The sequence below is a fragment of the Lissotriton vulgaris genome, chromosome 8 (genome assembly GCF_964263255.1).
Source record: "Lissotriton vulgaris chromosome 8, aLisVul1.2, whole genome shotgun sequence".
Classification (NCBI taxonomy): Eukaryota; Metazoa; Chordata; class Amphibia; order Caudata; family Salamandridae; genus Lissotriton; species Lissotriton vulgaris.
This window is the reverse complement of record NC_141696.1, coordinates 534,509,304-534,520,820: the sequence shown is the minus strand read 5'-3', so window position 1 is coordinate 534,520,820 and position 11,517 is coordinate 534,509,304.

Genomic DNA, 11,517 nt, shown 5'->3' with positions numbered 1-11,517 from the left:
TTGCTGTTGAAGTTAATTCCAAGGTTTAAGATGTGGGTGCTGGGTGTGGGTCTGAGTTCAGCCAGCTCCCAGATGGACTCTCATGGCATGGTGTTCCTGCAATAGATCACTATTTCTGTCTTGTCGATGTTGCGCTTAAGACAGTTGGATTTCATCCAGTTAGCGGCTTTGGTCATTCAGGTGGAGAGCTGGGAATCGTCTGCATAGGAGAGTATATTGATGTTGTGCATGCTGATGACATTCGTCAGAGGGATCATATATGCTTTGAAGAGGATGTGGCTGAGCAATGAACTTTGAGTCACTCCTTTCACATTCAGCTTTATCCTCAGTATCGGTTTCAAATGGCTGATATTTCCCAACAGTGCTCAGCAGTTCCAGAGAACAGAAGGAATTTGATACAGGAGTTTCAAAATTTGAGGTGATAAAACTGTTGAATCTTGAAACTTCCAGCTATCCTGAATCACCCCTTGAAGCATCTGTGTCGGTCATACTTCAGTAGTGGCGTCCGGGCAGAGCGGCCTCTTTAATGGGTGGAGCACGCTGCACCACAAACAACTGCTCGTTGTTCCGGAACCTGCTTTCCTTACCTGCTATCCTGCTCCAGGGTCCTTTCATCTCAGCTTCAGTTGTTCATACATCCTCTTTTCTGTGGATTCCCCATGGTCCTGTTTCTTCTCGTTCTGAGCGTCGGTTCGTCACAGAGCGCCCGGTCCGTCACTCTTTGTATTTCATCTCGGCTGCTGTTCCAGAAAGAACAAAAAGAAAGATTTTCAGAAGCGGATAATTCTACAATTGGGTAACGCGCTTCTGCACCTGCACTATTTATTTGGGAACCTTATCTGATAAATTCTTGGTAAACTTGTTAAATGAAAGTTTTAGTCACGGCCGGCATGACTTGCAGATGGGGGGCAGGTGGGGAGGGGGGGTCACACAAAGATGTTATTTTACCAAACAAAATTACCTTCCCAGGTCCCGTGCGGTCTTAGCTTCTGACCGGGTCCCGCGGAACAGGAAGCAGGCTGCAGGCAGCCTTCATCCCCTCCCCTAAGGCAATCACAACCATGCAATGGCAGCGTTGTGATTGGTTTGGACGCCGACCACACAGGTGTCTATGGGGAGGCCATTTTCTCCATGTAGGCTGCATGTAGCCTACATGGAGCAAAGGGAGAGTGCGCATGACTGGGTTGGTCATCCTCAAACAGTCAGGGCCCTCCGAGGGACGACCAAACGGTCAAAGCCCGCAACATTGGACTAACCACTCCTCCCCTGGCTTCGAGCGGACACACCCACCCCCAACCAAACGATTCTGCTTTCTCGCAGTGTAAGAAGCAGAAACATAAAATGGTATTTATAATACCATTTTAATGTTTTTGCTTTTCGCACTGCGAGAAAGCAGTGTGGCGGTGCTCCTCCGCCCACATGGATGAGCCGCCCCTAGAAAGTTTCATGATGTTTCGTCACAGTGCAACGATCTAAAATATATAAGAGGAGAGAGAAATGAAAAGCATTATTATAAATGTCATGGACAAGATTGTGCAAATAATCTGAATGTAATTTAACTGCACTTTGAAAGTATTCAAAATAATGGGTTTGAGCATTCAGTTTAATGTGCCACAGAAGGCTAATTAATTTGGTTCTACTTGTTGATTCAGAGTTACTTTTTTTTAAAATAAGCATTAAGCTATAAGGAGCACAATGAATATCTTGCAAAACCGTCATTAGAAGTCTCTAAAGAATATATATACAGGTATGAATTAGAGAGACTGATCTATACTTTAATCACATAGGTGAGAGAGATTTTGTATAATCAGGATTCACATGGTAGTTTCTTTAATTATAGATGCAGCAGGTGAACACTTGGAACATCAATATACCTAACAAAGGAAGAAGGGGCATTAGGTGATTAGAACAGGGTTCTATTTATTAATAGACAGCTTCTAATCGTGATCACTAAGTGCTAAAACTTTGTTATTTATTTTAAAGAAGCTAGCAGTAAAGATAACACTGTAGTCTAGACATGATATCCTCAGCGCCTGGACGCCTGAGGGCAGCTGTAGCGCTTTACAGATTTTATTTTTATTTCATTTCATGTTGACCAGTTCTCGTCCCTTAGTCTCCTTGGGTCGGGTCCTTACATCGGATCCATTTATTCTATAGGGAAGTTGAGAATTTGCAGCTTATCCATTTCACTCCTGCTAATAAAATCATGTAAGAGCCTGACTCTTCAATTCAGAACAGAGGCTCTCCCTGGTTGGTTCTGGCATATTATTCCAGTTATAAGTGTGTCCTTTTGATGTATTTATCGTTCCAATGTTGCTCGTCTGATCTGCATTTCTGCAACTGGAGATAGTGCATCCAGCCACTTGTGAAGTCATGGTGTTTCTCAACCTAGCTTCTCAGCTGTACAAACTATTTAATCCAGCGTGGTTTCAGAGCTTCAACCATTTTAATTCAATTGCTTGCAGATTTAAACCTCCTACCATCTAAAACTTCCTGGCTGATTTCCACTAGTGCTGATCCAAACAGGGGTTCCATCGCTTCTACTGAATCCTTACTACAGTCTGAGTTCCAGATATGCCCAGTGAGACAAGAGAAGTCCAGCACTCATTTTCAGATAAGTCAATGTTCCATAGCACTGGCATTACATGAAATTATGACTAAAGTTCTGCTTTGCTCTTCACACCATGGCTCAGATCTACTCACATTTTGGGCTGTGGTTGCACCATTTGTTTGGTGCAGACACAATGCAAAATTTTAGTTGGGATTTACAAAGCCACACAAATCTGGTTTGCGTGACTTTACATGGGATTTTCCTTAAAAAGTAATGTAACACAGCACATAAACTGCCTTGCATAACTTTGGGTCGGGGAATACCATGGGTGGAGCATGGATGTTCCCATGCATCCATCCATGGATTCTGATGCAATCCCAGAGTTACTAAAATGAGAAAACCTCGTATTGCGTCGAAATGCAACTTTTTCCTGAACCACCCATAACGAAGAGAAATCTTTCTTTCTCCTTGTTAATTGCTCTTTCTATGTGGGCTGCATTCTGCAACACACGTAAAAAGAGGAACATACCTTTACTGATTGTTTTTGTGGAGGAAGGTCTTCCTTTCTGCACCAAAACAACCCTGTCCATAACGCAGACACCATTGCAGTATGGAACAATGGTACCTACGTTGGCGCTAGGCAGCACACACTGCACTAGGGCTAGGAGATAGCAGAAATTTACCATAACTCAGAAGATATAGCCCATTGTTTGTATCTTCTTTCACATAAAGCAGAGCGGTAACTTTGCTTGCTGCCCCGAGTTGCATGAAATGTTAACCAATCTGGTCCCAGATGTGCAGGGGTCAGGTTCTTTATTAGGCGACATAATACAGCATATAGGACTATTAAGGATATTGTAAATACTTTTAACACTCCCAGGCTACTTTCCCACTCTCCTGTGAAATCACTGAAAACCATTTACTGCACTTCTCACTTGAGATTTTTTTTACATTGCCCTTTTAACTGGGGGTGAACCAAATTCCTAAGGACTTCTTTTCATTCATAATCAAAATACTTATTTTGTTTATTTATCCCTGTCATCATCATCATCATAGTCTTTATTTCGATTATATAACCATAAAAGACATTTACAAACATTAGAAAGTGAATTCATTAAAAATACATTGATATAAATAGATTAAAACATATACAGATTTTATCTTAAAATGAGTATTAAACCACAATCCAAGACTCTTAATTAGGCCAGTAATTATTATACGGGAGATAATTAAAATTGAAAATAGAAAGACACACAGCATCTATCACTTTATACAGATGGAAAAAGGCGTAGGCAAATCATGTCACCCCACGGCTAAAGTCACTTTGGACAAACCAGATCAGTGAACCCTGAGTTTGTTAGCCCGAATCTTCCACGCCCACCCTAGGAATTTGGCGATGGTAATACAATGTCAATTCAAGGGCTAACTGGTTGATTTTAAAATGAGCTTGATCTTGGGTGATTTAGACAATTTAATGGCAAGTAGTTCTCATCACTAAATTTGGCCTAAGCTTTTACAGTTTGTTGAAGGCCGCCTGGACTGAGATGTGAGCTATGAGATAGATAGATAGATAGATAGATAGATAGATAGATAGATAGATAGATAGATAGATAGATAGATAGATAGATAGATAGATAGATAGATAGATAGATAGATGTTTTAATTGCACAATTACTTAAAATCATTGCAATTAATTACATTTAAAAAAAAGTATGAATATCATGTAAATAAAAATAGGCATAATAGTCCTAATTCTAGCCAGGGGCACAGCTTAAAAATCCCAATGAATTAGAAGAAAACTTCTCATGTTCTTGTGTCGGTTGCATTAAAATTCAGGTGAGTGTTCAGATTCCATCAGAGGTATTGCAGCTGTCAAAAATTACATAAAGTGTGCGGCCAATTGCACAGAATCACCTCTCATACACTCTACTAGTGCCTCTCTACAGGTCTGAGTATTTATGATGTGCCAAATGGGACAGAACCAAAATTTCCTTAGCGCAGTCAATTTCTTGCAAATGCACAAAACGTGGATCCATTATTCATCCTCATTTCCACAAAGGCGACACTTTATGTCCTTCTCATCCTGATAGCTCAGACCACCTCAAAATGCCAGCAAAGGAACAAGTCCGAAGTGTAGCCTCATTATTTGTTGTTTCATTCTTGGCTTGAACGGAGTCAAGAGATAGTGGGGGAGTACACCCCACTGTTGTAGAGTTTTATCGCCCTATTTCCATGACTTACATTTTTTACTGCAAGTGCATTGCATTCCACTGACAATAATTTTGCTTGGTTTTTTTTTAACTCTTTTTATTGCAAAAAGAAAAGTGTTGGTCATTACACAGCAATTAACAATTATTACAGTGTTGCATTCACAGATTGTCCCCGAACCACATTACTTCTGATGTCATAGTACATAAGTTGGTAGTAATACAAAGAACACTTAAGGCGTTAATGACTCATCAAGGGAGGGGATCAGGGGAGGTTCACACAAGTTGCAGCGATATTCATTCCATTTTGACCAAATCGCCACCATTTACGGGGGCAACTCCGGGCTACATGTACTGTTTTTTCCTGCAGCATACACCAGTCCATGTCTTTCTTCCATGCACTGAGCGTTGGAGGTGTTCCCGCTCCCCATAAACGCCCTATATTGCATTTTGCTATTAGCTGCCCAAGAGTCGCCCATATTCTGCCTTTTTCAGGAAAGTAGGTAGGCTCCCAAATGTGCAAGAGGCAACTTTTAACTTCAGGTCGCAGGTCAACCTCCAGACCGCACGCATACAGTTGTGCACCCGCCGCCAGTATTCTTGTATTAGAGGGCACTCCCATAGTATGTGGAGAAACGTCCCCTCCTTCCCACACTGTCTCCTACAGAGTCCGTCCACACTCCTACCCATCAATACTAGTCATGTACCAGAGATGTAAACTCGGTGTAGTATTTTCAGTTGTACCGGCCTCAATTTTGCTGATATCGCCACTTCCTTAGGGGAAGAGAGTGCCTCCCTCCATTCCTCGTCCTAAATCTCCAGACTGTCAGTCTCCCACTTTCTCCTAAGTGCAAGCAGGGGGTCAGGGGTGTGGTGTATACGTTTTTTTATATGTGGGGGGGATAGTCTTTTCTGGCAGATGGCCATCCAGCAATCTGTCTTCCAAGGGGGAAAACTCTGGGAGCGTCGTTCCGGGTGGAATGTTAGCCTGTAGTGAGTGCCTAATCTGTAGGTAACGAAAGTGTTCGTTTGCGCTAGGTAATATGTTTGCTGTAGTGAGGCAAATGTCACCATACCAGTTGGTCCCCATAGGTCCTTTATAAGGGAGATCCCTATCAGGTCCCAGTTGCGGAACCCTTTTGTTCGACCCATTGTACCCAAACTTTTGGAAACTCAAAGCGGGGTAGCTAAAGTGAGTCTGTCAGCCCATCCCAGTTTGCGGTTCACAATATGCCAGAGTAGTACAGAGTGCTTTGTAGGTCCTGTGAGAGGGTATTTATTAGGTTTAGAATCGAGCGCTGCCTCAAAGATCCCCCGGGAGGAGCCACCTGTCCATCCCGTAACGGGGATCATCCCCACCGCTGTATGTGCCCTGATTTATGGCCGAGAGATGTGCTGCCCAATAGTATTTCCGAATGCCAGGGAGTGCTATACCCCCATCGTACCACCCTAATGTAAGTTTCTGGAGTGAAATGAGTGGCGTTCCGGCCCACAACAATTCCCTCTGGGTGGCCTCAATATCTGCAAAATACTTTTGTGGGACTAAATCTGGGTAGTTTTGGAGGGCATATGAGAAATGTGGCAATGCCATCATCTTGAAAAGAGCTGCCCGACCCAGTAGGGACAGCGGGAGCCTCTTCCAGATGGCAGTGTCCCTTTTAAATATTTGCAGAGGTGGTAAGAGATTCCTCTCATATCGGGTCATCACATCCGTGGAGATAAAAATACTGAGGTACATGAACCCCTCTGCGGCCGCCTTGATCGGGTAATCGCGCGGTATGGAGGGGGGGCGCCATGTAGGACGTACAGCAATATTTTCCCCCAATTGATGCTGTATCCTGAGTTTTTCCTGAACTGGTGAACATATCTAGGGCCACTCTAAGGGACTTGGAGGGGGGAGGCAAGGTACAAGAGGATGTCGTCCGCAAAGAGCGAGATCCGGTCCTCCCATCCATCTGCCAATCTGAGCCCCCGTAGTGAGAGGTCTTGTCGTATGCAAGCCATGAGAGGCTCTAGAGAGAGGGCAAAAAGCAGGGGCGATAGGGGGCAGCCCTGTCACGTCCCCCTCTCCAATGTGAAAATCTCTGAGATCTTATTGTTCGCCACGACCTGGGCCAATGGCTCTGTGTAGAGGAAGCGCACCCATCCGATGAAATTAGGATCAAAGCCCCTCTTCTTGAAGACCGCCATGATATAGGGCCATTCGAGCATGTCGAATGCCATTGCGGCATCCAACGACACCACCACAGCGTCCTCTCGGATCGTATGGCAGCGTCCTAACACTCCATGGAGACGCCGTAAGTTAAGCGTGGTGTTGCGGTGCGGCATAAAGCCCGATTGGTCGGGGTGAATCAGTTTGGTAATTATCTGCTTGATCCTATTGGCGAGTAGTTTTGCTAGGATTTTGGGTTCAGCGTTTAACAGAGGTATTGGCCTGTAAGAGGAGCACAGCTCTCTGGGAATTCTTTCTTTAGGGATGGCCACCAACGTGGCTATGCATTGGTCTCTCGGTAGTTTCCCCTGAACTATACCGTCCTCAAACATAATTTTAAGGGGTTGACCCATACAGTCTGGTTTGAGCTTGTATAGCTCGATAGGGCGACCATTGGGTCCCAGGGCTTTCCCAGGCCGGAGCTCATGAATTGCTTTGGCCAGCTCCTCCGTGGTGAGCGCACCCTCCAAATCCTCTTGGTCTTCGTCAGTAAGGATAGGTAACATAATGACGGGCAAAAGCACGGAAGAGTCCTCTTCCGGCCACTCCGACCCCTTACTGTATACCTTTTTGAAATGTGCTGCAAAGTCGCCAACTATCTCCTGAGGTTCAACCCTCTGCTCTTTCCGCTTTTCCCAGGCTATTAGCTTGCCCGCTTTGTCCCCTTGATCATATAATTGGCCATCTCTGTCTCTTGCTAGATTTTTAGCGGCATCGGTTGCTAGCACCTTATATTCAGCCGCTTTAAGCTGCATCTAATGCACAGCCCCCGGATTCCCGTCCTCTTGCGCTGCCCCCTCCAGAGTGAGGAGGTCACTCTCAAGGGCTAGCATTTGCGTCTCCTTTTCTTTGCGTTGGCCGGCAATTGTAGAGAGGGCTTCACCTCTTAGTACGGTTTTAAATGCTTCCCAAAGGACGGCAGGGGATTCCACCGTCCCAACGTTACCTTGGAAGTATTGGTCTATCGAACGGGTGATCTTCTTTCTGGTCTCAGAATTATGAAGGAACCAGGAGTTTATGGGTGCAACACAGCCTACTTTCCTTTCCCCAATAGTGAGGTGTGCCCATATAGGGGAGTGGTCAGAGATACCCCGTGCTAAATGTTTAATCTCTCGAATGGTAGTGTCATGCTTCAGAGGTGCGAGGATGTAATCTATTCTAGAAAAAGTGTGATGCGGACCAAGAAGAATGTGTAATGCTGTAGATTTGGGTGGCGCAAATGCCAGAGGTCCATTAATCCGAATGCCTCCAGGAGATTGGAGAGCCACATTTTCCCTGTCGTATGGTTTCTGGGCGGTTTTCTATCCGGTCCTCCCGATACTACGGCATTGAAGTCCCCACCCATAAGAAGTTGTGCCTCTGGATGGGAAAGGAAAAGTTTACCCAGATCATGGTAGGGATGAGTCTGAAGACCCGGGGGGATATAGACCGTCACCAGGTTAAGTATGCATCCCTCCCACCTCCCCGAGAGCATCGTATTGATGTGTTTTATCTAGGACCCCGATCAATATAATGACCTCATGCCCCTATACGGCTATAATCAATACATATCCCTATAATGGCATAAGAATCAGAGCCATATTTCAGTAACTCGCCTCTGCAGTCCATGACAGTCCATGACACAGCAGAAGCCACTTCCTTAGATTCCTAGATAGCACACCGAGTTCTTTCGACATACCAAACCCCCAGCAACCTGGGAAAGCCCCGCTTGCCTTGTTTTGATTAGTAAAAGAACTCCTGCGAGCACCAGAAGAACGACCAGTTCTTAGTGACATCTTTATTGACGTCTTATGTCCAAAAACGTACGTCAAACTCAGCACCTTTCAGGTGTAAATATACCAACGTTGCCTTAAGCAAGCACACGGTGGTGGTGAATACTGGTGCAGAACAGCTGTCCCCTTGCAGAGAGCCCAGCAGATGCGAGAAGCCCATGGACGCTGCCCCTCCTTCTTGACGTACTGAGAGAGACGCTGTCTTTTCTCCTGCCGAGAAAATCCAGCTCCGGCGTTCCCAGCCTACCCTTGCGGTGACTGGGATATCGGGTCCTGAGAGGAGATACCAGACCTCCTACATTCTAATCCAGAGGTACGGTGCTGACTAAACCCTTAGAGAGAATTCTTGAATCAAACTCTTGGCAAAACCAACTTAACTTAAATTGCTACTTACTTACTCCCTCCCACGTATTAGGCTTAGGTCAGGTACACTGAGGTAGGCGTAGTTAGAAGCACCAGTTGAGGTAGTTAGCCAATGTATATATGAATGTATATATTTTATTCATTTTAACTATCTTATGGCTAAGAAACCATATCAATGCTTTTACAGTATTATTTCGTAATACTCCTTTTACTGTACGCACTTTTTATAATAACAAGTCTTGCAATTGTGGCAATTCATTTCTCTTGCATGAGAAGGAAGACTGCTCAATAAATAATATCTTTTATTGAAAATGCCGGTCTCTCTATTCTCTGCATTCTGGTGAAAGTAAATCTGCACAACTGACTGAGTGAAATAGCTGTCTATTGTTTCACACGACTCTAGAGATTGACTCTTATTCTGAGGAGCAAAGTTGTCATGTTTATGCGGTTGTCGGAAGCTGAATCCCTTCTTGTATGAGCCAGGGAAGCTGATCACTTCCTATTCAGTCAAGAAAGTTTCCAGTGACCTCTGAGCTAGCTGGCGCAAACCTAAATTAAGTCTAACATAGTCAGTAGAGACCTAGAAGACCGCAGTCCTACGTCTACACTGCTGTTTGTTATTCCAATGCGCAGGGCCTATAGGGAAAATAGGAACTACACTACATGGCGCCCAACGTTTGGTAAGGCGATAAAACTAACGCAAGACGTTAGAGTAACTTAGTCGTGCTTTTTCACACAGACCCTTTTTTCCCGTAAATACTCCAATAGACGTCTGGAGTGGGTGAAAGGTTAAAATCCACCGGAACTTAGTAGGAAGAGATTCCTATGTAGAGTTTCTGGTTTAGTCAACGTTGAAGGATACAGTGTTCCAAAATATTATGCACCTAATCTTTGTTTCCTTAGAAACCTGCTCTGCAAACCTTCATTAATACAATGTCAAATAATGGCAATAACAACGGAACCAATGAAGTCGCAGTAGACGCGAATCAACTGGGTCCCGATGTTACAGGGATTAATGAACTGGATGCAATTATCATCCCAGCAAACATAAGAAAAACTATAACGTTAAAACTTATAGAAAACGGACTGACATCGCGAGGTGGTACAGTCATTTTCGTGATAGAGGCACACGAATATCGGCAGACAGAGATATTCTATTCTTGGATAAACTTTCCAGCGGCAAACGCTACAACACACGAGTTCCACTATTACAAAATAGAGGAACCACCGGAAGAGTACGCTCCTTTTGAGGAGATTGAAATCCCATTAAAATACCAAGAGCACCTGCTCTGGTTTAAAGGCGCCCTAAAACATAATGATCACATTACCAGGCTCGGTCCACTAGGTAGACCAGGAGCAACGTGGCCGGTTCTAGCCAGCTACACACCACATCCAGACATTGAAAAAATGTCAAGAGAAGAACTTTTAGCACAGGTAAAATTATTCATTAAAATACACAGGCAGTTAGTCCAATATGTAATGCGGAATGCAACAGTCCAAACAGCTGTTAATATTCCACAGCTAACCCCTCATCAGGGGAACACAAATAAAATTACACCACAGAACATACAATCATGTCTTGGAAAAACTCCCGCAAAACGGGAACAAATGCCTTTCTTGTTAGCACAGAAAATTACTCAAAAAGAGGCAGTATTCCCGAATACTACCCCTATAGAGAAACACAGAATTCTGACTATCTGCCTTCCAATGGGGGTCGCACCACATGTGTAGGACTGTGACACTTGGGGTACAGTCTTTGCTTTCATTTACACAAAAACGCATGGTGTTCCATCCATGGCGGTAATACCAGATGTGCTAAAACAAATTCAGAATGAATACGGGCCAGAACCTGCATTAACTCTTGGTATGAAATTACTGAAAGACTTTAAGCAGGTCTCGGCTATATTACTAGCCAACATAAAAGGAGAAGCAGCATCTGTGGCGATCCGCCAGAAATTGAAAGAAACAGATATAACAGATCAACCAATTGAGCTTGCCAGAATAATAGAAAAATGCTATGAAGAATTAGGTAGAGGTAGTTTGGGTGGGAAACCAGTAAAACCCCAACTACTCGAAAATCCTGAAAAATTATTTATTAAAAATAATCTAAACACTCCTAAAAATAGCTGGGATGGAAATAAACAATCCACTCCCAAAGAAAAAGTTATCCAGTTCAGAGGAAGGTCTCCTCGGCGGAGGGAAAGAACTCTGAATCGAGAACACCAGTCTCCCCAGAGGGAGCACTCTGAAAAAAGATACAACCTTAGAAATAGGGATAACTTGAAAAAGCCTGATAGATATCAATGTATTGATACACGTCCCTCTCGATCTTTTTCGCAGAAATCGGAAAGAAGAGGACGGTCAGACCCAAGGGAAGAGCACACCAAGTCCAAAGACAAGGAACCTGCTCAA